Raw genomic sequence first — 27,962 nt, 5'->3', positions numbered from 1 at the left:
CCCCCCCTTTCTCCTCCTTTTTCTTGGCTTTTATTGCTGAGCATACACCATATGGTATGGAATATCCCTTTGGTCAGTTGGAGTCAGCTGTCCTGGCTGTGTCCCTTCCCAACTTCTTGCCCGCTCCCAGCCCACTACCGGAGGCAGTTATAGTTGGAGAGGCAGCGCGGATGCCGTGCAAGCACTGCTCTGCAGTTGCCAACACACGAGTGTGTTCATCAGCACCTCGCTAGCTACTGATACGAAGCACAGCACTATGAGGGCTGCTATGGGGAAAATGGGCTCCATCTCAGCCAGACCCAATACATATGGCTTTGGACTCTGCAAACTTCCTAGCCATCAGGATCTCTGGAGTTATGACACTGTTTCCCAAAGTATTATCCTTGAGAAACGGATTGATTATGTCTTGGACAGCAAACTCTTTGGTAGGTTGAAAAGTGGTTGGATGTCTGGGCCCAGAGAGTGGTGGTGAATGCTGCTACCTCCAGTTGGTGGCTGGTCACTAGTGGGGTACCCCAAGGCTCATTACTGGGGTCAGTCCTTGTTGAATATTTTTATCAATGATCTGAACCAGGGGATCAGTAGGTGTGCAGATGACACCAAGCTGTGTGGACGTTTTGGTCTGCTGGAAGGTAGGAAGGCTCTGCAAAGGGATCTGGACAGGCTGGATTGATGGGCCAAGGTCAGTGGTATGAGGTCATATATATAAAGGCAAAGTACCAAGTGTTTCACTTGGGTCACAACAACCCCAGGCAGTGCTACAGGCTTGGGAATGAGTGGCTGGAAAGCTGCCTGGTGAAAAGGACCTTGGCGTGCTGGTCCGCAGATGGCTGAACCTGAGCCGGTGCATGCCCAGGTGGCCAAGAAGGCCAATGGCATCCTGGCCTGTATCACACAGAGTGTGTCCAACAGGACCAGGGCAGTGATTGTCCCCCTGTACTTGGCACTGTTGAAGCTGTATCTCAAATATTGGCTTCAGTTCTGAGCCCCTCACCATAAGGACATTGAAATGATGTCCAGAGAAGGGCAACTAAGCTGGGAGAGGGTCTGGAGCGCAAGTCTGATGAGGAGCAGCTGAGGGAGCTGGGGGTGTTTAGTCTGGAGAACAGGAGGCTCAGGGAAGACCTTACTGCTCTCTTCAGCTACCTGAAAGAGGTTGTAGCCAGGTGGGGTCAGCCTCTTATCCCAGGTAATAAGTGGGCAGGATGAGAAGAAAGTTGCACCAGGGGAGGTTTAGATTGGATATTAGGAAAAATTCTTCAGATGAAAGGGTTGTCAAGCATTGGAACAGGTTGCCCAGGGAAGTGGTTGAATCACCATCCTTCAAGGTACTTAAAAGATGCAAATAAGGTAAATGTAAAAAAGAAAAAAAAAGACATAAAAAAAGACTTAGAAGTGTAGACGTAGTGCTTGGGGATATGGTTTAGTGGTTACCGTGGCAGTCTTAGGTTAACAGTTGGAATGGATGGTCTCAAAGTTCTTTTCCAACCAAATGATTCTATGATTAGAATAGAATCATTTTTGCAGTAAAGATTTATCCAAGCTTACTCAGTTTTTTTATACTGGGAACTTTAATGTTGAGTATCCCCTTTTTGAAAGGCTTCTTTGCATTAAATTTGATTCTTGCAACCTCCATAAATGCTCTGTTATGTTAGGTGATTTAATGCATTAAAATTCACAAAGTCAGCTAGTTAATAAAAATAGAGTATGTCAGAAGAAAATTTAAAAGGCTGTTTCTTATTCTATTCTTAAACTGATTTAAAGCAAACTGAAACAGTTTTTTTGATGGATCAACTTTCACTTGTACTGGGCTTCTTTAGTGCAGTGGAATAATCTTTTGTGGGACGAGTTAAGTGACTTCACATTGGAGGATATTCCATTAAAAGGTAAGCAAGAAAATGAGTTCTCTTTGGTTTTTGTTTTTCTGGTGGTTTAATGGAAATTAAACTCCAAATAAGCCGTTCCTCTTCCTTCTGCCCTTCTGGTAAGAGAGGAACAAACGCAGAGTCTAAGGGTTGAGGTAACAATTTACTGGAAGCACAAAGCAATGGAATAAGAAATACATGGTGACAGCAGCAATATTAAGAACAAAAGTATGCAAAAGAGAAGGTGCTTTACACAGAGAAGGTGTTCACCACCTCAGCTTAGTTCCATGTGGCAGCTGGGACCAAGACAAGATGGTGGCCACTTCCTGTGGCTGACTCTCCCTGTCCCTGAGCCCAAGGCAACAGAAAACAATGACAGACAAACCCCCAAAAGCAAGACTGTCCACATTTCACCATGCCGCTGCTTTGGATGGCGGACTCCATTCCACACACAGCTGTTTCCAGCACTGGCGTTGCTGCTTTTGACCGCTCTGCTTGGCTCCGCTTGGCTCCCCTCAGCTCACGTTGGCTCCTTTTGACTCAGGCTGGACTCAGCTGGGCTCGCACTCGCCTTCACCTCTTGGTTCCACGCAGTGCTTTCCTCACTGGCGGCTCTTTTCAGCACATCATGTAGTTGTGTCTCAGAGGAACAGGTAGGGGATGGGCATTGGTGGCAGAGGATGGAGTTCACAGAGCAGATCCTTACAACCAATCTGCTGGAGAGGAGGCAAAAGGGTGCACTTCCAGGGCTGTGTTCACCTTTTCTTGCCCCTGAAACCGAGACCCCTGGGATGATGTGGGTGGTAAAAAATAGCAATATAGCCATGCCCACAGGGTGCTGAGCTCTGGCTCCTCTCTACAGTTTCTTATATTGAAGGCTCTTGCTATGAAATGACACTGTCATTGCTTAACTTCAAAGTAGACCACTGCTTAAAAGTCAGTGCTTCTGTTAACTCTGTTGTGCATACAGAACATTAGCTTCTGTTTTACAAATTGTCTTGAAGTCTTCGGTTTCATTTGTAAAGCTGTTCCTTCTGTGTTTAGCACTAGCAAGAGGCTAAAGGAAAATCTACCTCTCTCTGTTCAATACAGGAGAATCAAGTTCAGCAAATATTTGAAGACCATTGTATATGGTGTGTGAAACCAGAAGAAGTAGATCAATACTAGTGGAAAAAATCTTTCTCCTTCTCCCAGATTTTTTTTATTTTGGTAGGAAACATTTTTCCCGTGCCAAAATATCATATACTTGCAATGGTTGGTAATGGTTTTTTAAAGAATATTTTAGGAGTACAGTGAGCTTTCGAACAGAATGCTTTTGAACTAATTAATTTTCAGTAGTTCTGTCCCACCCAAAACTGATTCCAGAACTGTGCTCTGGGAGTCCCTACTGCCTGTTGTACCACAACATGCACAACAATTGTAAGAGGAGATAAAACAGTTGTTTCATTAATTACCTTCTCTTGACTGTGTATGAAAAATAAATTTTAGTAGTCCACTTGATAAAGAAAGTTTGGATAAAATGGATGTGTGAAAAACTGTCTTACTGTGACTGAACTAAATATTGGTGTAGCAGAGCTTTGTAATATCTTTTAGTTTAATTTGTTTCACTCAAGTAAAATATGCCTTCTAACACAAGATTTGCCAATATATTTTCCATTTGCCTTGGTTTTTTTCCAGTTTTGTAAAACAATGCAGCATTCTTTCTCTGCCAGCAAGAAATGTGTATCTTTTGCTTCATGAAATGGAAGCAGGTTAAGACCTGATAATAAACAGCTCTAACTATTTATTAAATTATTTTAGATAACTGCAGATGAATTATTTAATACAACACATAACTTTTTATAAATTAAAGTGAATGAACAAATAAGTCTTATGTGCATCTTCTTGTTCTATTTCTGTCTCTCCATCCTTTCATCCCCACACACATCCTAATTCTCTCACTCCCCTTTCAAAATGCCCTTTGTTTCCTTCTCACTCTCTGCACATCTGGTTGTCCTGCTCTTCCCCCTTCCCCCCTCCAGCTTGATAGTCTCATTTTTAAAGCTTTGTTCTGCAAAGTACATAATTAAGCAGTAAGACATGACAGGGCATGAATATCGTTGTATTAATTGAGGGGAGAGAAAAAGGGAAACCGAAAGAAAACTAGAGAGAAACAATACCAGCTGGCACTCCATGGGTGTATAATTTGCAATTCATTTAGAAGAAATCTTGTCCGTGGGGTGGAATTTTCATTGGAAAGTGATGGCCAAGCCCATGTACCAAATGGATGCTTCTCAGACAGGAGCTTTGCTTTGCACTTGGGGCAGCACGACTACTGCAGGTCTCACTTGTTAGACCTGCTCTGATCTCTGCTGCTGGCCTGTTGTGACCGAAGGGGCTCTTCAGCCAAAGACCTATTAACTGATCCACAGAGATAGATGGCTCCTTTTGATGGCTATTGCAGTGCAAGTGACATTTTTCTGCTGAGAAATAGGTGTTAATAATATCATTCTGTACTTAGATAAAGTGACTGTAACATTTGCCTGGTGCTAGTTGTAGCAGCCATTTTCACTTGAAAATGGGCAAAGAAAATACTAATGAATGGTTGGCAAGGGCCTGCAAGTGTGAAGTCTCTACTGCCTATCTCTGTGTCCAAGTGGTGTACGGTAAACTTTGTCTCTGAGGAAGAAGAAAGAGGGCAAATAAAAACTCTTTCCTGTAGGAAAAAAGCAAGTTGGTAGCAGTCACAGCAGGGAGAGCTGGGAGAAGTAACTATGTGCACAGAGCAGCCAGCTCCACTGTGCTAAAACTGGAGCTGCTTTTTATTTTTCTGTAAATTTGGTGATGTTTTAGTAATTTATACACTCCAAAATGGAAAAATAAAAGCTGTAGTGACTTGTGCAACTGGGTTGGGTCAGACTGAAAGCTTTAAAAAGAAAAATTCTAAATGAATTCCATTCCAATCTCTTTCCTGGACTTTTCCTGGACTGTCTGGTTTGCATTTGTAATGCAGTCCTTAGTTTAAGTGAATCTATAGAACACGTCTACAGATATTTGTAACAATAAGGCTTCTGCATGTAGGTGTGACTGAGAATTAAACATGTAGTTTAACTTATCATCTCTGTGTGTGTGTGAGCATAATGATACATCACTGTCCTAGCCTGTAATAGTACAAAATGGTAAGGACTGGAGATGCACTTCATGACAACTAATAAAGTACAGAACATTTTGTCTGTTTTCTCAGACTTTCATTCCTTCCAGCTGGTTACTGGCTTCCAAAAAAATGCCCAGGCATTGGTCATGAGTGGTTCAAGAAATACAGAGAAGTTATTCAAGAAATCATGAAAAATTGCTTCCTCTTCTGTACATTTTTAAGTCTGATGTAAGACATGAAAATATTTAGGTGGTCTTGGCTGTTTTCTTGGGGGCACCATCTTTCCAGTGGCAGGCAAATATGCAACACTAAGTGGAGTTTCATTACACAGATGCTGTGCAGCATGTGTATACATATGTGACTTCGCATCATATATTAAACTAATGTATTTGTGTATGACTGGCAAAGATCTGGCCACTAGTTTTAATGATGAACAGCTTTTTCATTTGAGAAAGTAGTTTTTAATGTGTGGGGTTTTTTAAAAACGAGTTTTGATACTGGAACTTCAGAACAGTAGTAGGACCAAAATTCTTGTGGACAGTTGTGCTGTTCAGAAGAGATTCCAGATAAAACATTCCAGATTCTTCTTAGTAATTATCCTGGGCCAGAATAGAAACTGGGATCCACTTTGCTTTCATGCCTTTTTTCCTGGCTGCTGGAAAAGGACAGCCTTGTTCTAATTTTGTCTTTAAAACAAACATAATTCTGTTAACTCCATTCATCCTATAGACCACCTTACTTCACACAGGGACTTTGACCTTCCAGAATGCCCTAAATTATAGTGATTTATTTTTATTTTTCCTTCTCTCTTGGAAGGAGGGCAGTACTTTCATCTTCCATGCCAGGGTCAGGTGGCTGCAGCTTGTGTGCTCTAAGGTTTGTGCTTGCAGTGGATGTACTTGCTTTTGTTCCTCATGAGCTGGGCTTCATTCACTTTTTGGGTTTGTAGAGGCCAGTGACTGGCGTCTGTGAGCAGTGTCTGCTGAAAGTACTGAGAATTGAATACAGATATATGTGGGCAGAACATGGATCTGCTTTGAAAACTGTTGAAGTGATGTTAATTTTTTCTTCCTGTATTATACTAGAGCAGGTTTGAGAGGGTTGTCTTGGACTCTTGGGAGAAATTCCCTCAGGAAGATAAATGAATAAATAGTGAAAACTCATTGAGTGATCCTACAGTAAAAAAAAGAGAACTTAGGGTATTTCTTGTATCATCTTTTCCTGAAGATGTTGAAATGTAGGAAACAATGGGGAAGAAAAAAACATTTTCCACTTCCTTTTATGGTGTTTCTGCTGCCTAGATTCTGTCACTGTTGCTTTATAGAGTACCTTGCTTCCACATTTGCATCCAAATTGAGCTAGATCCTTCTGAAACAGGGCAATTAAAAAAAAATTTACTTTCTTCCCCCTGAGATTTAGCTATGCCCACAGCCCCATCAAAGGAATAGCTATTATGGATTTTAACTGAAATGTGGAAGTAGAGTGGGAGCAAGATGCATGCAGCTGGTTTTGTGATTTCTGATGCTCAATAATGTTGCAGAGCCCTGTGTATCAATCTGTCTTCTGATGAAGTGTATTTAAACCTTGTGAAGCTCTTGCTGCAGGTCTTATTTTTTTGGTCACAATAGTTCCAGCTTCCCCTTAAGACTTTGTTTTTCACCACCATTAGGTGAGGATACCTTATTATCCTCACCTGAATAAAGGAGTGCCAGACATCTTCAGAGTCTTGTGTGACTGTGAATAACTGAAAATCAAGTTGTTAGAAATTTGTCCTTCAACTTCTGCTTTCTCATGTCCTCCTTTCCTTCGAGTGCTTTCCTGCATGGTAACAGATGCTCTTTGATTTCTGTCATGTTTCCATGTTTTGGTTCAACTGTTCTGAATTTCTGTAAGAATTCAAAAGTTCTGTTTTATTTTCCCTTTACATTTTAAGTATCATATCCCAGGCTTAAGGCTTTGCAGCTGCTTCTTTATACTGCACTTTTAAAATATCTTGTCAGTTTAATATAGTCTTGGCCTGCATCAAGAAGGCTCCTGTCCAGATTTCCCAATAAAGAGTGACGGGTAGCTTGCCCTTGTCTTTGACTGCATGAAGAAAACCACATTCTTACTCTGCTTGTCTGTTGTATCCTTATTGCCATAAGAATAATTTCTTGCTTGTCATATGGTAATTCTTCAGTTTTTCAGATGTTAATGGCAATGGAAGTTCTTTCTGCCCACTTTTCTTCTATGATTCATTTAATTATATTTTTTACCTCATTATATTCATATTTAGTGTGTTTTGTATATAAATTTTTATTGATTACATAACAGGAGTATAGTTCTTGTTTGAGAACTTGATCTTTATTCAAGTCATAAAGTCAAGGAACCCATACACCGAATGTTTATGATAGTAGCAAAATTGCTAGAATGGGTCATTGTGTTGCAGTATCCTTTAGTTCAAGAAGGATTATAGAGACCACTAGTAAAGAATGAAATGTTACTGGAACTGCAAAAATCTATGGTAAGCTATGGCAAATTTGGCTGCATTGGGATGGATATGGAAGGATAAATGTTCAAAATAGTAATAAATACTTAAATGTTTGAAGTTGAAAATCAAAAGAAGCATAAAGTCAATGTAAATGCTACAGCTGGGAGAATTCTTACCTGTTTACACAATCTGGATGAAAAATAGTATTTTTCCAAATTATTGGTTTTGGAAGTGCCAGTGCAGCATTAACCCAAGTTAATGGGCAGTTAATGGGCAATTGCTGCATGGTGGATCTATCTCCTGGACTGACAAGTCTTCCTCTAACTCCAACATGAGGCCTTGCAATAGGAAAATAGATTGTGGGAATGCCATATACAGCTGTGGCAGAAAGCCACTTTCATGTAAGAAATACAGCCCGTGGACGTATGAATCGGAGAAAGAAAATGTGGGTAGAACACAACCTTGTCCTATGTAAATAGAAATAGCTTTTGAGTGAAAACTAGAAAGGCTTTAATGTTCTTGATTATTTTCTACTGAAAAATCAGTTTCTTTCTCATAAGAGCAGAATAATTTAGAAAAACTTGGTGCAACCAGTTTTCATTAAAAAAGGATTTGACTAGAGTTTTTTTATTTTGTGTTTGTGCGTGTGTGTTTGGTAGTGGAGGGATGTTGACTGAGGTTGTATGTGGTGTGGCTTCTTTTCCCAGTCACCAAAGAAGAATAGTGGAGGTTCAGAGCCAGTTTTCTAATGATATTGTGGATCATTAGCCATTTAAAAAAAGTTTAAAAACAAGTTGAGATGGACAATTGTCAGAAATTGTTTCAATTTAGGCAGTTCTTCCCTGAGAATGTTTTGCTTTCGAAGATATTTAAAGATGAATGTAGAAGCTTTCCAACCAATGGAAGAAACTGAAAGTCTTGCAAGTCTCCAAAGCTGTAAACTATTCCCAGTGCATGTAACTTCACAGTAATGTAGTGGGCAGAAATTTATGTCTGATCTCAGCTGGTTATGTCTGTGTCCTGGAGCATGAAGATGGAGGTTCTTGCAATTTTTAGTCTAGTTACAGAGGCTATTAATCATTATGTTCAATCCCTTCTTGGATACAGCTAAGCTCTTGGTTCGATATGTTCTGAGCTATTGAACTTCACAGGTCAATTACACAGTGTTTATAAAACTAATTCTAGATTTTGACCAGCAGTGAAAACATAACCCTCAGCAGGACTAGCTATTGCTTTTAAGTCAACTGTTGTTTTCTCTGCTGCATGGGTGAGTGGAAAAAAACAACAAACTGATAAAATATTCAGATTTCATAGAGAGGGAAAGGCAGCTAAGTGCAGACATGCTTTGGAAATTTCTGTAACCCTGTTCAGGTTTCTCAATGGTAATTTAGGGGTTAGTATTAATCCTTAACAGTCTGTTGACCTCCCATGTCTCAATGTGTGGTTTACTCCAGTAGATGGATGCCTGCTACTGTTGCAGTGCAGGGATTTGATTCCCTCCATCTGGAGTAGAGTGATGCTCAACAAGTTTAGGTAATGTGAAATTTCATTCTTCACTCCCCAACAAGTGAGGCATCTGCCCAGATAGAGACCTGGGATGTGATTCCCCTGGTTTTTTTCTTTATTTATTTTTTTTCAAATCACTGGTAATTTCATTAGCCTGATTCTGGTGATGTACTTAAAAAAAAAAAAAAAAGCAAAATAATAAAAAAACCCAATCCAAACCAAAATGCCAAAATATACAATGAAAACAACTGGACCCCAGTATTTTGTTATATATTCCATAAATGTCAGGAAACTACAGGATAGTTCCTAACTCCTGTTAGGGTAGCTGTCAATTTATAAAAGGTTATCAGCTTCCCAATTATGTGGACTTGTGAGAAGACCATCTGGAGGAGAAACGGAGCATATCCAATGACTGCAGAAGAGAATCATCATCACCAGTATCATACTCAATTAATGCAAATGTTCAGCTGCTGAATTGCTGCATAAAAAGCTGACACAACAACACCTTGATTTTTCCTTGGGGAAAATTTCAATAAAACATCACCCTGTTCTGGAAATGAAAATTGCCTATCATTAAGAGCATAGGCCAAAAGTTACATGTTTCTTTCTCTTGTAGGAAGTGTAGTAGCTGGCTAATTTGTGTGCTATGAAATGAAAACTTCCTCATGAGCCTGCCAGTTGTGTAAAATGCATTTCCTCATGGTGAGTTGAATAGGCTGGGAATTTTCCTTTCAAAATTAAAAGTGCTTCTTTTAGAACGTATTTTTCCACCTTGAACAGGCAAATATTACATTTCTTCTTTTGAAATCCTGGGTGTTGAGCATCTCTGAATCAGTACTTCCACATGTTGGAAGGGACCGTCCCTTTCTCCTGCATTGATTTCCCCTGACTGGCCCCTGCAGTGAAGCTGCCTGGGAGCTGGCCAGTTTCTCTTCATTATGTAGGAAAGATACTAGACTCACAAAGATTTTCATTTCTAGATACTGAAACCTTTTAGAAAGCAAAATAAGAAGTCGGGCATCATATTTTAACTAAACAGGGATTATTAGAGCTGCTTTTTGATTTTCTAAGAAAGACAAATGTATACATTCAAGTAACTAAGAAATAATGCAGGGATTTTTTTCCCGTTAGATTCCAAATCTCAGCTGGAAATCTTTCAAGTATGAGTAGATGAATTGGACTGAGTAGTCCAGTTAGCATCACCATCTTACTCAATACAGCGCCCTTTTAGCTTTCAGTGAGTTACCAGGAAGCCCTTTATTGCAGGGATGGTCTTTTCAGCAGTAGAAAGAATTCTATGGAACTGTATGATAATTCAGGTCAGGAGGGACCTTAGGAAGTCTCTTGTACAACTGCCCCCTCAAAGCAGGAGCAGCTATGAAATTACACCAGACTACTCAGAGATTTTTCCAGTTGATCTTGAAAGCCTTCAAAGACAGAGACTGCACAACCTCTCTGGATAACTTGTTTCAGTCCTTGGCTGTCAACAGGGTTAAGAACTTTGCTTTACTTCCAGATGCAGAACTTTTCTATGTTCTTGTTGAACTGCATGAAGTTTCCATCAGGACGTTTCTCCAACCTGTGCAGGTCTTTCTGGATAGCAGCCCTGGCATACCAACATCCCATCTCACCATCTGCAGAGGGTGCACTCCCTCATCTCCTCCAGGTTGTTGATAGGGGTATTAAACAGGGCATGTCCCCAGATGGACCCCTCCACTACCTCATTTGTTACCAGCCTGCAGGTAGACTACAACCCATTGGCACAATTAGCTAAACTTTTTTTAGCCCAACTAGTTGTCTACCCATCCAGAAATGTTGTCCAGAAATCCAATCAAGATTTGTAGCAGAGAAGACAATTTGGTTATTCAGGCAAGATTAACCCCTGCTAAATCCATGCCATCTGTTGCCAGTCACCACCCCATTTAAGTGCCTGGAAATGTGCTCCAAGAGGATTTGCTCCATGATTTTCTGAAGGATCTAAGTGAGGGTGATTAGTTTGCAGTTCCTTGGTTGTCCTTTTGGTCTTTTTTGAAGAAGGATACAACCATCTTTGGTCATGAGGGATCTTTTGCAATCTCCATTTCTAAGAGATTGTCATGTCATCCAAAAGCTACTTCAGGAACATGTCAGTACTTAGTTGTCTTCTTTGCAAGCCTGAATTCTTACTTCAGGCTGTCTGGAAATGCTTGAAAGAGAAAAAATATCCTTTCATTATTTCTTCTAGAAGTTAAAATATTTTTAGTTTCTTTCAGGTGTGGTTTTTTTCCCCCTGATACTCTGCTCCCTATAGAAAATGAACTTTACATTTATTATGGTGTTTTCAAATATAGTGAAGGCATTTCCACTTTGTAACATGATTGATAAACTGCTTATGCATCTAACCATGTTATTACCTAGAAACTTCAGAAACTGTTTTGCAGCATACCTCAGTCTTTTTTCTATAGCCAGAGTTTGTCAGAGGCGCTGTGGTTGCCATGAACTGTTTAGATGAGGATGCCAAGTGCTAATGCAGGATCACAGTACTAAGGAAAATTGTGGGGTTCGATGTTTGACAGCACTCCCTGTTCTTGTCCTTGGAGGGGAGGTTGGCTAAGATTCTGGGAAAAATGATGCTGACTTTATTTTTGGTGCAGAGAAGCTGTTACGTAAATGCCTAATATCAAAGGTGTATGTGCCTTTGAAAATAATTGGGTGTGCTGGATTTTTTCCTCGCTGTCTGATCTCTCTAGCATCACCTGGATTTTCAGCACTGGTAGCTGGTGTTCTGACAGAGCTTATTGCAAAGTATGAATCAGGGCCCTTAATGTTTTGTTTGTCTAAAAGAGCAACCTAGATAACATCTGTGTCTGCCCAGCTGTTTTCTTGACTCCAAGCATTACTCATTTGGCTGAAGACTTGCTTCACTGACCTTGTGCTCTTAGTAGACTCTGGGGCAGGATTCTGGAATGCCTGAGCAAATATTTTTGGAGATCTCAATCTCTGTTTTGACTAATAAGAGCAGTGGCCTTCAGGTATTCCACAAAAGGCTCTTTGAGTATTGTACAAAAACTGAAAGGGTGGCATTTTAGGTTGGGTCTGTGCAAGACACAGAGAGTTGTCATTACACAAATCATTCCCATCTCTGCTTTGCCGGGAAGGGTGTCTCTGTCACCATGTGCCTGTGACTTGTCTGGTCAGATGATCAGCTGCACTGATGACGCAGGTGAGCCTTGTGGTGGTGGTACAGAGGAGCTGCTCAAGGAGACGTGGGCTGCCTCCATGCATGCTGCTCCCCCAGTGCACCCTTGGGTGCTTCATGCTCAGAACCACCTTTTCATGCCTCTGATATGGAGCACTAGTAGTTATGTACGTGTGGAATAAAATAAAAATAAGAAACCTAGAATGTCCTTTTGTTATAAATGGCTGGAAATACATTGTGCTATTTCAGATTTATTAGCGCATAAAGTGATGTGGTGGGACTTCAACAATAGTGTGGTCATTATTCTGAGAAGCAGATGTGTAACCATAAATGATATTTGCATGTACAGGCTATTAAATATGTAGCCTTATCTTTATGTAGCCCTATTTGTTGTGTGTACACATACTGCATCCTTCCACCTATGTGCAAGACAGGGATGTGTATAGATGACCTTAGATACAGACAGTAAGCAAATAATACATTATATTCATAACTTCTTTTCCTGTGCTTACGTAGAGAATAAGTAAATGATTATAGACCATTGAGTGATACTGATTTCCACTGGGATAAATGATGTATTATAGGAGTGCAGTTGGAAATTAGGTGATCAAGTAAGCTTTATATTGGGCACTCTTAAAATACTGCCTGCTGTGTGGTTGATGCAAAAATGAAAGTTTTTACATAATAGTATATCCTACAAAAACTGTTTCAAGAAAGGTCTGTGGAGAAAATTGGGGAAATTTAGAAGAAAAGTATCTTTTTTTCCTATTGCATAAAAGTCTTTTAGGTTGTATATTTAGACAAATATTTTGCCTTGTGGGTGGTATTTTATTTGCCAAAATTTATTTTGCAAGACTTCTTTAAAGGCTATGTGTCAGTAAAAAGGGTATTTTTCTTCTTCAGTTCTCTGTTATGTGATAGAAACTATAAGTGTTTAGAATGCCTTTTGTTTCGGTGTTTGCAGTGTGTCATACTCAGCTTTTAACTACCAGGGAATGGTTTAAAGTGTTAATTTTGATGGGTGAATGTGGAGAGCCTCTGGGCCTTTTACATGAGCAGTTTCTTTGCTGCTTGTATTTTGTGGCCACAGTGACTTTCTGGCTTGTTTTCATCCAGGTTAAAACCTCTTTGGCATCCACAGCAAGGCCCTTCTACTTGCAGAATCCACTTGAAACAAATTCTGTAAAGCTCCAGAATACAATATATCAAATTGTTAATTGAAGAATGACTCTTCAATGAAGAGTCATGAAGGACAGGAGCTTAATGTTCCTTTCTCTTACTCAGAAAAATAATGGAAAACCAGGTGTCCACAATTTCTAAACTAAAGGTGAAATTTCTTTACATGGTAGTGTTCTGTGGCAGCTGATGGTTTTCTTCCAGCAGTCTGCATGCCTTAAACTCAGGCTGGCTTTTGTCTAGTGGCTGATAATGTCACATTTATGTGAGTTAGGGGGTTTTGAAGTCTTTTAAGTCTTGCAGATAAAGGGGGTTCATACATATGGTGTTGAGCTTTGATTTCTCTGATACAACACTGCAGTATCTTTCTTCAAGTGAAACAAGGAAATTGGTATTGGGTGTGCTTTAGGAGAAAGCCTTTTTATTCCTACTTTACTTTAAACCGCAAGATCTTAGCTTCAGATGTCTACAGAATCTGATTGCATGCATCTACCAGTCCTCTCCTTGCCAAAAGTGTTGCCTTCCTTTTTAAAATTTATTTCTTTTTTAAAAATTATTTTTGGCATTTTTACCTTCACTGCTTGTGTCCCTTGAGCTTTCCCTTAGTAAACATCTGCTAAAATTGCTTCAGCCCTTTTTAATCTATCCTGCTTTTTTTGCTAGTTTTACTGCCATCCATTTCCCCATGTTACAGACTAGTGCAGACTGCTCTTGTCACATGTTAGTCCATTTAACTAAATAAGTGTTCCCAGTTTGCTATGGTTTTCCTATGGCACGCTCTGTCAAATGGCAGGTCTCAATAACGTGTTTCTGAGCAGGAGACTAGATAAGTGACTTGAATCAGTGATTTGGAAGGTGAGTGTCAGGTCCTCGAAACATTCCTATCTGCTCTGTGCGCAGGAACAGCCTAATCCCCTGGGATGCCAGCCACTTGGGTGGGTAAGGTGCAAGCAGAGGGTTTTGACTGCGCCAGCTGTGCGATGAGGAAGCAGCTGGAGCGCTACCACAGAGCAGTTGGCAGCACCAAGCAGTGACACAGGGGCTTCAGAGTCAGATAGGAGTGCAAACACTTGTCTAGCTGCAATGATTAGAGGAAGTATTTCTATACTTCCATTATTAATTGATTATGAAAAATGGAGCTAATGTTTTAATGGTAAGCTCTGATACAACAAATAGACTAATGCAGAATGTAGTTTGCTTGGGACTGCAGTGAAATCAGTGGAGCAGAAGATTTTCTCTGTATTTTTGGTAGCATCAAAACATGCCATGGAAAAGTATTGTATGTACGTTCTTATACAACTAAACTAACTTAGCATTATGCAAATAGGATGGTAGAAAAGCGTTTTAAAGACAAATGAGTGAAAAAAATTCTAAATTTTACTTTTTTGTAATGTTATGACTATCTTTAAAGCACTATGATTCGGAATAGTTTTGACTGGAAAACAAAAAAAGTTGAAAGTTTAATTGGGCGGGGTAAGAAATACTCTTCTGCTGAAGTTTCAAGGCAGACTGCTAACCTCTTGAATGTTGAATCAGTTTTAGACAGTAATAGTTATTTCTGCAGAATGAAAATTTTCAACAATATTTTTTTTAATTCAGTAGCTAGTTCATTCAGAGACTGGAAGCTAGCTGGTAGCTGAAAATCACGATGCTTTGTTCTCATCTTCAGTGTATCTGCAAATATGAGCCTGGAGAGATGACACGTACCAATTCTTCCATCACCAAAAAACATCAATGAGGAGCTTTTCTAATTTCTAATAACTGCAGACAATGATGTACTTTTTAGAAGATGAAATTTATTTTTGTGTTATTCCTTTTCTACTATTTAAAATGGTTTTATTTACTCAAACATCCCAAATCATGGTATCAATCCATTTTAGTTCCAGTTTCCTCTAAATGGTGCTTAAGACAAATGATATGGAAATAATTTCTATTTATTGGACCTCGATTGCTCGGTTTTTAATACTAAAATGTAAATTGAAAATATGAATACATATGTAATCACTGAAGCTCATCATTGTGTATTTCTTGTTTGAAAGAAGTTGCAAACTTAATAGAACACTTCCAGTTAGTTGAAACCAGTTCTTTTATTACCAACTGATACTATGTAGCCATTTAAGGACAATTCTTTGGCACAAACTTATAGTAAGTTCTAAAATAAGTTTTTCAACTTGATTAAAAGGGATGATTATAGTTCATTTTCAGTGGACATAGAAAGGACAAACTTCTGTATCTGCCAGTGGCTGTTATTCTTGAAGGCAAAAAATCCTACACAGAGATTGTGAGGTTAAATCTTAAATCTATCAACATTCTGTAAATAAAAGTCTAGTTGAGGACTCATAGCTCATCAAAGAAGCCAACAGGTGATGGGTCTGAGAACAGGCATTTGGAGGTAATTTTCTTTTTATAGAACAAAGTAAAGAAAACACTTGTAATTATGTTCATTTAGTGCTGCCATTTCTCAACAAAATTATGTATTATTGTAGAACATTTTCCCATTATGACCTTTTTTGCTTCTTATGTAACTGTGTCTGATCTATGTTTCTGTTTGTGTAAAATCAAGAAACCCTACATGAATAAAAGCAATTTAAAAAAAGAAAATACAACCCTCTCCTCCCTAAGAACTGTGTCTACCATACAGGTTATATAAAATGGACACTGATAAGTAAAGTCATGACTTTTACAGTTGTGAGGGAGGTGAAACAAAGCCTGGAGTCATGTGCATTGACTTTCCTATTTGTCTTCTGAAACCTCATTACACTTTGCAAATTTATTGCCTGTATTTATGCTGATCCACTAATGCTAATTCTTGGGAGCTCAGTGCAATGCATTTCTGCTGATTTCTGACTGTCATTAGTAACCATGAAAATATTACTTATATCTGGATTTGTCAGCACCTTTCTTTGGAGCCTTTTTCCTGCAGTAGCTACTCATGAAGGCTAAGCTAAATTTTTGGTGACTGGAAGTCAGGCAGTGTTCATATTCTACTGAAAATTTTGGGAGAAAGGGCAGTGTTAGTTCTTCTGAGAACAGACAGAGAAAAGTCTTTTTTTTCTTAACATGTTTAACATGAAATATGATAGAGGCTAGGAATTAAGATTGAAATTATTTAAATTTGAGTGACTGTTGGGTGTGCAGATGTCCGTGTGTGTGTCTGTAGGTGTGTCCAGTTAGGGATGCACATGAGTAGGGATACAGGAAGCTCATAGACTGAGTTAAATTTGAAAAGCTGCTTTCTATATTTTTGTTCTAAATCACAACTATGAAATCTTTCTAGTACAAATTAAAAAAAAAATCCACTAAACAATATGTGTTTTAAAGATGCCTACAAGGAGTCAAGACATTCTGGAGATGAAGCACTGCTGACTGGTTCTGCACTATGTTCAATGTCCACGCGTTTCCATAATGGCATTACTTTTCCTATTAAGTTGAGTGAATTACAGCACTTTTTGTTTGAAGTGTTTGCTCTAGTTGTGGCATGAGTGAATTCTATAGCTTTAAAAATATTGCAAGTGTTCTGTAGTCATGGCTGCTTTGCAATCAGTTGCAGTTCAGCGCTTACTAAGAAACATAATTTCTTTTTTAGAGGGAATGTCATGATAGAAGCATATCCTAATAGATTACAGTGAGTGAAGGCAATGTTTTCGGAAGGAAGATGTGAAAGGAGGGAGTAAAGATGACGTGTTTATGGTATAGTGCACAATGCCTCAGTCTAATTTTATTTCATGTCTTTAATACTAATTGCTGATGCTGGTGTTAAGCCAAAGTAACCTTAAAACCCTAAGGTTGTTCTATTGCATGGAAGACATTAAAGTGACATTGAAGGAAATCTTCTCATTGGAATTTGACAACATGATAGCAGAATAAAATGTGTATAAAAGGCCAGGACTAAATGAATGCATTAGATTTCATAGTACTTTTAACCTCAGAACCAACCTGTATTCAAATACTGTTTCTTCTGGCAGAGAAAGTGCTGTGATGCTTTTGGCAAGTTATTAAACATCTGAGCCTTAATTTTCCATCTGACAGAGAAGGAAATTAGTATTTTTCTCAGTGGATTTTGAAGATAGATTTCCTAGCACATCTTGAAGATATTCAGATGTTAGGGTATTAGGGAGGATGGCCTTGAAAATACAAAGATGAAGTCAGACAAAACTATTCAGTATTGCTTGCATTCCTTTGCTCCCATAGCACAAAGAAATTTTATCCTTTCTAATGTGTTTTTTGGATTGGTGTGGTTTTTTTAGCCTTTTGGTCAAAAGAATGAAATGAACCTTTGCCAAGACCGAAGTTTGGCACCTTCTTGTGAAAGAGCATTTTATTTCTGATGTTTTAAGTATAAAAGCCTTCAGGAGACAGTCTGTGGAAAAGCCCTTTTTCTGATCCTTGGTTCTGCTCTAAAGATACTTTATTATGAAAAACCACATATTGCACTGCAAATTAACAGGTAACTGTGCACCACCCTACCTTTTCCCTAGATGTAATTGTTTAAGAACAAGAGGAATAGTCATAATTTTTTTCATATTAATATGTTAGTTGGACTTATGCCAAACTTACATTAACATCTGGGTTAGTTCAGAAAGGATTTACATGAATTAAAGTATGCCAGTTATATGTAATGTGTGATTCATGGAATGCATGTAGCACTTCAAATACAAATTCTTGTGTGTTTGTTTTGAGGGTTTTTTGATTGTTTTTTGAGGGTTGGCTTTATTTTGTGGTGGTCTTTTTTTTTCACACTATGTGTGTACTAATTGTTCTGTTACCTGTATCTTCATGGATTGGCCTTTGCTAGAGGAAGACCCAGGTTTGCGAGTTTTTAACTATATGCTTACATGACAAAGTGATTTTTTAATTTTGTCTGGTTTTTATTTGCATTTTTAGAAGTCTGCTGTTAGGTGTTTTGTTCTAATACTAATATACAGGCTCCCTAGTGCATTGTATGGAAATGGGTTCATACCTCTAATTAGTATTCATTTTTATTACTTCAGATTTTGCTTAAAGAACAGCTGTTTGATAAGGGCAGGCTTAATGTTGTTTATATTACCTGGGTTTGAAACGAAAAGCAGCAATTAAAAAATGTAAATGAGTATTTCTCAAAAGTGACCCCAGGGATACACTTGATCTGTGTTGTTTGCTACTGTTTATGCCATATTATGCATCTTAATATTCCATGATAGCTTGCCCCCCGCCCTCTCAAAAGTTGAGCTTTAGGGGAATGAAGTGGCAGAGTCACAGAACTATTCTCCTGACTTGATAGCACGTGCATTCTGCAAGCCAGACTGTTTGCAGCATCACTTTGCAGATGCCAACTTTCAGGAAAGTTAAGGAGGTGTAGGAATGATTTGTAATTTTAGAAATGACATATCCTCAATTTCTCAAACCCTTAAAGTTTGGCAAGGGCTAAACTTTATTCCCAAACCAATTTTTCTTCTGCTCTTGTCATTTTATCCAGCTTTTCCTGAAACTGGCATGCTGAAAATACTCTTAATTAATGCATATTAGAGACTTGTTAAAGCATAACTGAAATTTTCTAGGATTTCATATTGTAAATGAACACTGCAATTCCTTATAGCACCTGTGCTAACCTACCTGTGCATGTGCTAAAGCACAAGAAGGAACTTCCATCTGGAAAGGGACAGAGTCAGACTGCTCCTGCAACATATCCCCTCAGGATTCAGGCAATAACCTGAGGTGCCTGGAGACTGTGAGGGCAAGGATACTGTTTTTCCCCTGAATATATTCAGTGCTTCTAATATATGAAAGATAGAATGTGAAATATTCTCCAAGAAAAAGGAGCCTAATAAGGAATTTGGAGGATTCAAAGATATTGGGAAATATCTTTGATATTGGAAGATGTTGGGAAAGCACATTGGTGTGTATGAGTACGCATGGAGGTAAAAGCATGAGAGTGGGTATGGAGGGCTAGGAGCAAAGGCAGTATCAGAAGCAGGTTTTAGGGAGAATGTGCCTTGCCAGAGTCTAGGACTGTGGGAGAAGATGATCTCTAATATTTGGAGGTCCTTTTGGGAATTCAGATCTCTCTGTGGAGTCCTCAGTCTCTCTATTTTGTTTCAGCAAATAGATGTGAAACTCACTGATATGCAGAACTTACACACAGCTGATTTTGGGATGGAAGCTGTTACTGCTGTCGCTGTTTAAATTAATTACAGAAGCCTGTGATCTAGTCTCTCTCAGTATAGCTGACAGAGATCTGTATCACCAGGTATTTTAGAGAACGAAGCAATGTTACATGCAATAGATTTGAACCAAAATGCCCTGTTAAAATTTACCTTTAACCTTGAAGACTGTTTCTTGCACTTACTTACAACGTAATTGTGAGTCTTGTAAACTTCATTCTTGTTCTGAATTGTTTAGAATTTGTCATTTATGTGACAATCTTCTTAGCATTTCATAAGCAACTGAGATAAAATCAGTGAAGACTTACTTAAAATTTAATCAGGGATATTGAGCACATCATGTAAACTACTATACAATTCTTTATTTTTTGTTTGACCAAGTAGGGCAACAAGACCCAAGGGGTCCCAACACATGAATTGGTTCCGTGCTGCTGGTACTAACCTTCAGAGAAATTGAGAAAGGTGGTGTCCCTCTTCCCAGACTTGTGAAAACTGTGATAAAACCAATTAGCCATCTGTGCATGTATTGTAATTGGTGGTTCATGCTGTCATGGGTAGTTAAAGAACAACCAGCCTTTTGTGTGTTTATCTCTCAACATACTGGTTGCACCGAGGTTAATGAGACTCCCCAGGAATATAAACACCTCTGGTATAAGTATAGAGTAGGAGATGTGTGTTTTTATTGCAACATTTCAAATAGAAACTGTTTATTTTGAAAGTGTCAGATCTGTGGCATATGAAGTTCAAAGGCAGCCATAAGACATTTTAAAGTGATCTTTTGTTGTTTTTTTTCTATCACTGTGGCTTCAGTGGAATCTTTGTTTGAATTCTTCTTGTCTGAATTTTCATTGCCTTAGTAATTGTTTCTGCTAGTACTGTCTTTTTACATTTTAAATTATTTCTGCAACATTTTCTGAGAACAGACAGATATTCTATTTGACATATAAGCCCTCAATAATATAAGTTCTAAAAGCATTTAAGGATTTTTTCAGTCATTTTTGTTAAAATTTTGTCAGACAGCAGCCATAATTTTATGCTGAAGTACCTTATGCATAAAGGCTCTCTCACTTCTGTTGGAAATTGTACCTCAAAAGAAGTGTTCTGCAGCATTTACATTTCTGAGGCCTTCAAATCTTTCCTCAGTTAAACTTTAGGTTGCAGTGTGTCCTTGAAACACTCTAGGGGAATCATAATTTGTATGTTTTGATGCTTCTTCTGTTCTAGACCTCTTTTTCCACTTACCATTTGTAATTAAATGCACTATTGGTTTTATGTTAAAACTTTTGTTTTGCTCCTGATACTGTAGGGGGTTTTGTGAACAAAAAAATTGCTTCTCTGTCTATTAAGAGTCTAGTAGAGTGAAGACCTATTTAATGACTAAGGTGCTAGTGCAATGCTAATTTTATTTTTAAGTATCAATTAAGAAGACATCTTACTATTTGGAAGAACAACAGAATAATCAGGTATCAGTGACTCTACTTCATACAAGAAGTTTCTAAGAAAGTGTGTTCACTGCTGTATAGTTTCATCCATGGACCGTATAGATGATCGTGTCTCATTTTTTGAGAATTTATTGTTCTTTTCTAGAAAAAAGGTAAGATTTCTGTTAAGAAAATACCTGATACAATACATTATTATCATTTTAACTGCATGTAGATAGTCATGAAACATCTTAAAATTGTGGGAGTTACTGCTTTAAGGGGATTTGACTTTGTTTTATGGTACAGTAAGAATAATCTTCATTGTAATCATCTGCTAAATCAATCTGAAATTAAATATAGTACCAGGTTTGTTTTTTTCCCCCAGAAGATTTTACAAGTGGGTTTAGTGCATCAATGAATGGAAGAGAGAGCTGGTAGACACCACAGGGAGGCTGGTCATGATCATCTTTGTAAGGTCATGATAATCAGTCCAAGAGACTGGAAGAAAGCAAACATCATCCAGACCTTTGGAAGGAGCGACAAGGAGGATGCAGGGAAATATCAGCCACTCAGCCTTACTCCAATCCCTGGAAAGATGATGAGCCTCTCATTTTGGAGGCCATCTCTGTCCACATTTCTCTCACTGTTTGGAGGCACACTCCTCCCACTCCCCAGTACTACAGAGAGGTCTCATGTAAAACTAAATTTTCAGTGTGTTGTAGAGTTTTTGATTTGAAATATTGTGCTGCAAATCCTGTAGCATTGATTTAAGTGGAAGAAGATGTCCATTCACAACCCTCAACCTGTCAGTTTTGTGGAATCATTCCCTTTTTTTGTCATAGACATTAATTTTTCTCTTTCCTAATGTAATAGGATTATTTAGCTTGATACAAGAGAGATAGATATAAGCTAGATAAATTAATCAATGTATTTTTCCATGTTATTTACCCAAAAGAAGTTTCATTCGGATTTGAATTCGTTAGACTGAAACAGCATATTTCCTTTAAAATTTCCTTTCAAGAAATTAATGAAAATCTGAAACAAGGTAAGGAAAATTCTTTTCCCCTCTCTGAAATGAGTATATTTCTCTTTTAAAAATTATTAAAACTTTGGAGGCCCCTTGAATTTTTTTTATAGGCCACATACTTGCTCTTGAATAAATCTCTTGATGTATAAATCTGTCCCAGCCCTCTGTAGCCACTGTGCTCCATCACATGAAAATCCATGTTCTTCTACTTAATAAGATTGTAGGACAATAGGGAGTCTATTTTAGAACATGTTGTAATGGGGTTCAGCTCTAGAAGTATGGAAAGAGATGGTTTGGGGAGGAAAAGATCTACTTAGGTGAAATACTCTCTGAGGATGGGTGTTCTGTGAACATTTAAGCTGCAGTAGCTGTGCTACTAGTAGCTGTACCACTAACTGCATTTGGTAGAAGTGTTTTTAATAGTATGTGGAAGAGGGTTTTTTTCTCTTGTCCTTTCTGAAGTTTTTTATCTTCAGCAGCTCACTCCTCCTGAGATGCTTTCTATTTCTCACCTAAGAAGTCCTGGGAAAATAGATAAGCTGCTCAACATGCATTAAAGCTTTATCAGCTTCTGGACTGAAGTGCCCTTCAGTGAGAATGCCCAGGTGAATGCAACCCTCTTGTCTGAATTACTGAGATAAAAGAGGACAAGAAAAGCAGTCTGCAAGGGGGTAATGACCCAGACGGTAAAGGGTTTCATAGGTCAAAACCAACCCTTTGTATTTAACCAAAGAACAGATAAATATTAGTGCAATACCTGCACTTCTGGTGCTTGTTTCATGTGAGCACTTGACTCAGCATTGCATCTGTTTGAGCTTTGACGTGCCTTTTTGCTGATCATCATTCTATGCCAATTTAATTAGTAAAGAACAAAAGTATGGGTGACTGCAGTGAAGCCCTTGTCCATTAGGTAGTGCACCTTCTAGACAAATAGAGCTGGAAGGAGGAGAGATGATTCTCCCGGCTGCTCCTCATATTTTATCATGAGAACCAACAATATTCTTAAATCAGGTGTTACTTGAGTGTTTCTATTCAGTTTGTCAGCCACTTGTTTAATCTCATGTCGCGCCACCATCTAACCTAGTGTTTTGCTATCATCAGATTTTCCAGTCATGATGATTTGCGTGATGGTTATACATGTCACATGTGCTGTGTATGCCATGCAGAATGTGTAAAATACCCATTTTTGAGACTTAGAGGGGAATGGCAACTAACCCTCCAGGTAGGAGAGAAAGGCATGGAAGAGGGATGAAAAATTGATGTATTAAAAAAAGTTATTTACTTGAACTGCCAAAAGTTGCCCAAGGATTTTGCAATATAGACTATTTGGATGATGAAATGATAAGGGTATTTCATACTGGTATGGATGAACCAATGCATATGAAGAACTTAACTGCAGCTATGCATGCGTAATGGTGAGCCTAAACAAATTACATTATTCTGGATAAGAATTGTAGGGTCATTGGATGACAGTGTGAAGATAGAGATTAGGTGTTAAGCAGTACTCTAAAACCTTCAGAAACACATAGGGAAAGAAAGAAGAACAAAACCATAGCTGCTATGAGGTCATTGCAGAAATATTGTTTTTATAAATATGTTAAATATTAAGCCTCATTAAACAGAAATGACGCAGTCCATGTCTTTCCTGTGCTGGGACCCCAGAGCTGGATGCAATGCTCCAGGTGGGGTCTCTCTCACCCGAGCAGAGCAGAGGGGCAGAATCCCCTCCCCTGCCCTGCTGCCCACACTGCTTTTGGTGCAGCCCAGGACACGTTTGGGTCTCTGGGCTGTGAGTGCACATGGCTGGGTCATGTCGAGCCTCATCCACCAGCAACCCCAGGTCCTTCTGGGCAGGGCTGCTCCACATCCCTTCATCCCCCAGTCTGGATGGATACTGGGCCTTATCCCAGCCCAGGTGCAGCACCTTGCACTTGATTGTGTTAAACTGCGTGAGATTCCCATGGGTCACTTCTCAAGCTTGTCCAGGTTCCTCTGGAGGGCATTCCATCCTTCAGGTGTGTCAACTGCACCACTCAGCTTGGTGTCATGAGCAAATTTGCTGATGGTACACTTGATCCCTTCATCCATGTCATTAGTGAAGATATTAAATAACACTGGTCCCAATATGGACCCTAAACCAAAGCCTCTCATCTGAGTATCTCAAAGTGAAAATGAAGGGAGGCTAAAATCCAGTGCTTTCAAAGAAAATGAGCATTTTGATATATTTAAACTTAAGAAAGAGATGAAGGCGAACTCACCGTTTTGTGTTAATTTCTAATTCATTTATAGAAAGCTTTCTTCTCCTAGCTAAAACACTGTGGATGACTTTGAAAAAGGATATCCCTGAGCCTTGTCACTCTACGAGATCAGCCGTAGCAATATATGTAACTCAAAAATGAAACATTTTCAGGGATTCATCCCTGAGATTCATACTGGTAGATATTAAAAAGCTATTGTTAATTCTTTATAACTGTCCCTAAAGGCAAACTTTTGTAAACTCTGTCTCTAGTATTCATCATTAAAATCTGTGTCACAGAAATATTAGTCCTTTCCTGGTTAGCTTTTTTTTTTTATTTATTGTTTTTTGGATTGCAAGCAGGAGCACTGTCAGCTCTGTGGGTGTCCTGGGTTACAATGTGAGGTGTAACCAAAGTATGTATTCTACTCCCATCTGCATTATTCCTGATGAACTGTTAATGGTGGGTTGTTTGCAGCAGCTGCCCAGTGCACACACAACCCGCAGGCTACAAGCTGGGTATTTGATAAGGGAAAGAGGCAAACCCTGCATGGCAAGGTAGAGTTTCTTTGTCTCACAAATTGACTCAGACATGATAACTACACCCAGACTAAGGGGGTCATCTCTGCCAATGGGCCATAATGGCTCAACAGCCCCACTGGGCAGCTGTAATGACTTACGCCATCAAGGACTCCCAAAAATATCCTATGACTCACAGGATTACATCATTCCATTGTGAAATTCCCCACTCTGGGGGAGGCACTGGACATTCCTGCCTGAACCTGACCATGTATAAACTGGGCGCTTTGGAGACTTGGAACACCACCGCCACAAGACAAGGCTGTTCCTGGGTGTGCCCACACCGCTGGGCTCCATACCAGGGCTGGGCCGCGGAGCCACAGGTTTCACCACGCGCTCTGACATCAGCCCTGCCTGTGATGCCAATGACCCTGTGATGCCAATGACCCTGTGGACGCCCTGCTGGGGAAGAGAACTGTGGGGGACCAGATGAAGCAGAACCAGATAGTGGATGATGAAGATGAGAACTTGAATGACACCAATTATGATGAGTTCAATGGCTGTGCTGGGAGCCTGTTCTCAAGCGGCCCCTATGAAAAAGACGATGAGGAAGCAGATGCTATTGATGCAGCTTTGGATAACAGGATGGATGAACACAGAAAAGAAAGAAGAGAACAAAAAGAAAAAGAGGAAATAGGAAAATACCATATGGAACAACCTAAAACTCAGCAGCAGTTCTCAGACTTGAAACGGAAGTTAGCAGAGGTTACTGAGGAGGAGTGGCTGAGTATTCCAGAGGTTGGTGATGCCAGGAACAAGCATCAGAGGAATCCTTGGAACAAGAAGCTGACTCCTGCCCCTGACAGCTTCTTTGCAAAGCATTTACAGTCAGCATTTACAGGGAGAATCATACTTCCATGGACCCACACCAGACACAGTTTGGTGGATTGAATAGTCCATATCCAGGGGGATTGAATATACCATACCCAGGAAGAATGACACCAGGCTTGATGACTCTTGGGACAGGTGAATTGGATATGAGGAATATTGGCCAAGCCAGGAGCACCTGGATAGATATGAGGCTAAACCAGATGTCAGACTCTGTGAGTGGCCAGACTGTAGTGGACCCAAAAGGATATTTGACAGACTTGAATTCCATGATTCCCACATGCAGAGGAGATACTGATGATATCAAAAAAGCCTGTTTATTCCTTAAATCTGTCCAAGAGACCAATCCTCATCATCCACCAGCCTGGATAGCATCAGCCCAACTGGAGGAGGTCACTGGAAAACTCCAGATGGCTCGAAAGCGCATCATGAAAGGAACAGAGATGTGCCCTAAAACTGAAGATGTTTGGTTGGAAGCTGCTTGGCTACAGCCTGGAGATGCAGCCAAGGCTGTTGTGGCCCAGGCTGTCCGGAACCTTCCACAGTCTTTCTGGATCTGTATCAGAGTAGCAGAGCTACTCCAGGAGATGGATATCCATGCCAAGAAACGTGTGCTTAGGAAAGCCCTTGAGCGTGTTCCAAACTTGCTACATTTGTGGAAAGCAGCCATGGAGCTGGAGCAACCTGAGGATGCCAGGGTCATGCTGAGCCATGCTGTGGAGTGCTGTCCAACCAGTGCTGAACTGTGGCTGGTGCTGGGAAGTCTGGAGACATATTAAAATGCTCATAAAGTCCTTAACAAAGCCCAGGAGAGTATCCTGATGGATTGTCACATCTGCATTAATGCTGCCAAACTGGAGGAAGCCAATGGAAACACCCAGATGGTGGAGAAAATAATTTACAGAGAGATCACATCTCTTAGGTCTAACAGTGTGAAACTCAACAGGGAGCACCAGATACAAGATGCTGAGTAATGTGGTAAAGCTGTAAGTGTGGCTACATGCCAGGCAATCATGCGAGCTGTGATTGGGATTGGGATCGAGGAAGAAGATCAGAAACACAACTGGATGGAAGATGCAGAGAGTTGTGTTGCTCATAGTGCTCTGGAGTGTGCCCGAGCCATTTATGTCTATGTCTGGCAAGTTTTCCCAAGCAAGAAGAGTGTGTGGCTGAAAGCAGCCTACTTTGTGAAGAACCCTGGAACCAGAGAATCCTTGAAGGCTCTTTTGCAGAGAGCTGTTGCTCACCATCCCAAAGCAGAAGTGCTGTGGCTCATGGGAGCTAAATCTAAGTGGCCAGTGGGAGATGTGCCAGCAGCCAGAAGCATCTTGGCCCTGGCTTTCCAGGGCAACCCTAACAGTGAGGATATCTGGCTGGCTGCTATGAAGCTTGAGTCAGAGAGCAGTGAATATGAAAGAGCAAGGAGACTGTTGGCAAAGGCTCACAGCAGTGCCCCCACAGCAAGGGTCTTCATGAAACCTGTGAAGTTGGAATGGGTGCTTGGGAACATTACTGCAGTCCAGGAGCTCTGTGAGGAAGGCTTGAAGCACTATGAGGACTTCCTCAAATTGTGGATTATGAAAGGATAAAATGAGGAGCACAAAGAGCTGGTAGAGGAAGCACAGGAGGCTTATAATCAAGGGTTGAAGAAGTGCCCCCAGTTCCATACCCCTGTGGCTTTTACTGTCCAGGCTGGAGGAGAAGGTCAGGCAGTTGACTAGAGCAAGAGCCATCTTGGAAAAGTCTCGCCTGAAGAATCCAAAGAATCCAGATCTCTGGTTGGAGTTTGTGCAGTTGGAATACAGATCTGGGCTGAAGAACATTGCAAACACACTGATGGCCAAGGTACTGCAAGAGTGCCCCAACTCAGGAATCCTCTGGTCAGAAGCAATTTTCCTTGAAGTGCGGCCACAACAGAAGACCAGGAGTGTGAATGCTCTCGGAAGTGTGAACAAGACCCACATGTCCTGCTGGCTGTGGCCAAGCTGTTCTGGAGGGAGTGTAAAATAACCAAGGCCAGAGTGTGGTTCTACTGGACAGTGAAGATAGACTGACCTGGGGGGTGCCTGCGCTTTCTTCTACAAATTTGAGATCCAGCACAGCACAGAGGAACAACAAGAAGAGGTGAGGAAGTGCTGTGGGAATGCCAAACCTCACCTTGGAGACCTCTGGTGTGATGTCTCCAAGGACATAGAGAATTGCCAAAAAGAGATTGGAGAGATTCTCGTGCTTGTGGGAGCCAAGCTTAAAAATACCTTCTAGAGTGTGCTGGACTCAGCTGCCTCAGTGGTCTCTGTAGGATTTACCTGCTCATGGTGCATTTGCTATTACAGCGGCATGGGTTTTGGAGGACAGGAGGTGGATGGTGATATAGAGAGCTTTCTCCCAGAAAGAAAGAGCTTC

At 40.0% G+C, this 27,962-nt stretch overlaps 1 protein-coding gene and 1 pseudogene across 3 annotated transcripts in view; both read left to right on the top strand.

Annotated features, from left to right (window-relative positions):
- The window catches only part of CDK14 (cyclin dependent kinase 14), a 319,768-nt gene that overhangs the window by 33,840 nt on the left and 257,966 nt on the right, over positions 1 to 27,962 (top strand). The window lies entirely within an intron of this gene.
- On the top strand, positions 278 to 27,821 carry LOC104689243 (annotated as a pseudogene).

This window comes from Corvus cornix, chromosome 2 (assembly GCF_000738735.6).
Source record: "Corvus cornix cornix isolate S_Up_H32 chromosome 2, ASM73873v5, whole genome shotgun sequence".
NCBI classification, from domain to species: Eukaryota; Metazoa; Chordata; class Aves; order Passeriformes; family Corvidae; genus Corvus; species Corvus cornix.
The sequence above is the reverse complement of the archived record's forward strand: the minus strand, read 5'-3'. Positions and strand labels throughout refer to the sequence as shown.